The following is a 3372-nucleotide window of genomic DNA, read 5'->3' on the forward strand; positions in this document are numbered from 1 at the left end:
AAGAGAAAAGAGAAGAAAAGGGAAAAAAGGTTTTGTGAATTTTCAGTTCGCAACTCGAGTTTAGTAATTGACTATGCCGACTTATCCTATTGAATAGGAATCAAAACTAAAGAGTTCTTCCCATTATGAAATGGGGATTTATTTTTTTATGAAAAGTGTGTTTTTTTCAAATGTTGGCTGTAGTTGCCATTTGGAGTGAAACATTAACATTTAATTTGGAGAAAGTGGCTTTAGTCACCAAGTTGATTGAAAGGTAGCTTTAGTCACCGATTTGATTGAAAAGTGGAAGTGTTTTGGCTTTAGTTGCTAATTTTATTGAAAAGTGAAAGTATTTTGGCTTTAATCACCATGAACGTGAAAAAGGACCTTTAGTCACCATGTTTGAGAAAGTACGGCTTTAGTCGCCATGAACGTGAAAAAGGACCTTTAGTCACCATGTTTGAGAAAGTACGGCTTTAGTCGCCATTTAATTGGAAATGATTCATTTGGCTTGAGTTGCCAAAGGTTTTGAAAAAAAAAAGGCTTTGGTTGCCTATTTAGTGTGAAATTGGTTCATTTTTTGTTGCCAAATGTTTGGAAAAAAAAAAGGCTTTAGTTGCCTAATTTGTGTAAAAAAATGGTTGTTTGGCGATTTGTTGCCTAAAATTTTAAAGGAAAAGAAATGAGATGAAGCGATGCGCATAACGAGGAAAAGAGAACAAATACTTCCTATCCATTCATCTAAGTTATGTTCAAGTCATTCAAAAGCTTAGAGTCTCACATTGAATGCAACTACAACAAAACGCAACAAATATGAAATGTTCAAAGTGATACTCAAGAAAGTATTAAGGTATAGGAGTGGTTCCTAAAATTATTTGCTAAGTATAAAGAAAAGAGATGTCCAAATCTAAGAATATAATTCAAAGTCTCTAATATTAGGTAGGTGACTTAAAGACTAACATGCACTCTAAGTATTTAAGTTTTTATTTAAAATTAAATTAAGCATGCATTTAATTGAATTCAAAAAAAGGTCTAACTATCTATTTCCTAGATTAAAAATAAACATTCCATTAATCCTAAAGTAAGTGATGATGCAACTTAATTAAATATAGGTTAATCATGTAACTTATGAAGTCCTAGATTAATGATCCTTTAATTTAATCCTAATCACGCATCTAATTAATTCTAAGCTAATTTAACATTTAATTGAGTCTAATTAATTAGTTCTATACTAATTGACTAATTCTAAGTGATTATGTAATTATTTAAGTTAAGCACTACATTAATCTAATTAATGTTAGGGAATAACAAATGGCTATGTATTTAATTAAATTCAAACTAACTGATAATATATATATACAAGAATAATATAAAAAGATATTGGACTCCTAACTAAACTTTAACTAACAGATAAACTAGAATTTTTACTAACCTTATTCAACTCTAGTTACCTCTCTATTAATATAAATACTCCTAGAAAAGTCTGAGAGAGGACTAATTTCTCAATTCTCTCAATCCTCAATTTCTAAGAACTTAACAATTGGTGCAGTGAGCGTGGAACACACCTTCAATCTCCGTTAATCTCAAACCTTGTTTTTTATCCCGAATACCATGGCCAATGAATCAGTCGAACACTATAACATGGAGGCTTAGGACAATAGCCATGGTGAGACAGCTGAACAGGTCATGATACCTCCTCTCCAAACAACTAATTCCCAAGTAGTGGCAGCCCTAGCCAAAGCGTACTTACAATTCACCACCGTACTAAAGTGCCTTCTCGAAATCCCCATACAGGTTGTAAACTGACTCCCCCAGGCGGACTAATGAACCAGTGCCATAAAGAGCAACGATGTGTCTCTACCATCACCTTAGTAATAAAGCAACCCAGCATCTAAACAACTCCATGAGACAGAATCGAAGGCTAATCTCATTATGGTTGCTCCTTATAGTCAGGAGCCGAGCCATACGCAGCCAGTTATGGATAATGCCAATCTTCAAAACATTCTCAAAGAAATGGTTGGAGAGTGCAAGGAAATAAGAGAGGTGGGGGACTACAGTGTCAAGGAGGACTCCCCCTTATCAGCCAATATCCTAGGTGCGGCTTTCCCCCAAAAGTTTAAAATTCTGACCTTCCAACCCTATGACAGATCTACCGATCCCCGAAGTCACCTGTTGACTTTTTCGAACCATGATGTACCTTCAAACTAACTCTGAATATATTATCTGCAAGGTCTTTCCAATTACACTCAAGGGGGCAGCCTAGGAATGTTATCATACCCTCAAAAAGGGATCCATCTAATCATTCTCCCAATTGGCTACAACATTCTGAGCCCAGTTCATAACTAGTGTGCCATCTAGGAAAATCTCATCTGACCTGGTTGACTTGAAAAGGGAAGATGGTGACTCATTAAGACAGTATGTCTTCACATTTCAAATAACGACGATGCAGGTAGAGAACCTGAATGATGAAGTGACAATTAGTGTCATGGTGAAGAATTACAAATATAACAAGTTACTCAAAAGTCTGAGCATAGACCCTCCTAGAGCCTTTTCCGAACTCATGGTTCGAGCCCACAAATACACGAATTTGGATGAGACCTATGAGGCTCAACACCGAAGATCGCCTAAGGAAGAAAAGCAGACACAGAAGACACCCCTCTCTAGTAAGGAGATGTTCGCCCACAAGATCACCTCTCCGACACCCACAAGCTAGCCACACTGTTAGATCACCGTACTCAAGAGACGATAGATCACAGTAGGATCGAGAGTTCACCCCCTTGAACATGTCACGATCAGAGATACTATCTTGAGTAAGAGATCATGGAAATAAGGTTCAGCTCAACTATACCAGAAATTAAAGAAGATACCTGGGCTATCGAGACAATAACAAGTACTGTGAGTTTCACAAAGACATTAGCCATGAAATTGAAGCCTGTTGACAACTAAAAAAGGAGATTGAACTCCTCATATAAAGAGGCAAATTAAAAGAGTTTGTTGGGTAGGTTCGGAAAGAAACCAAGAGGAAAGAAAAACAGGCGACGCAGTGGAATACTGAAAGAACCCAAAATTTTATTTTCAAAAAATATTTTCATTTAAAAATTTAAATATTAATTTTAAACCAATAGTTTTAAAAGACATTATTATAGTTAAAGTAAATTAATGAATATCTCATGAATTTATTTAACACAATTTAAGGTAAATATATTTTATATTGTTAATCAAACCTCAAAACTAAATTAAACCCATTAAAAACCCATAAACCAATTGAAAACTCTAACAAAACCCATGATTTGGGCCAAACCAAATTTAAATCGAACCCAAATTAGCCTGTGAACCCCTCCCCCAAACATCACTGGCATATGAATGCATGTGACTAAGGACAGAAATGCACGT

The sequence above is a fragment of the Jatropha curcas genome, chromosome 1 (genome assembly GCF_041381405.1).
Source record: "Jatropha curcas cultivar XTBG-Jc1 chromosome 1, XTBG_Jcur_1.0, whole genome shotgun sequence".
Lineage (NCBI taxonomy): Eukaryota > Viridiplantae > Streptophyta > Magnoliopsida > Malpighiales > Euphorbiaceae > Jatropha > Jatropha curcas.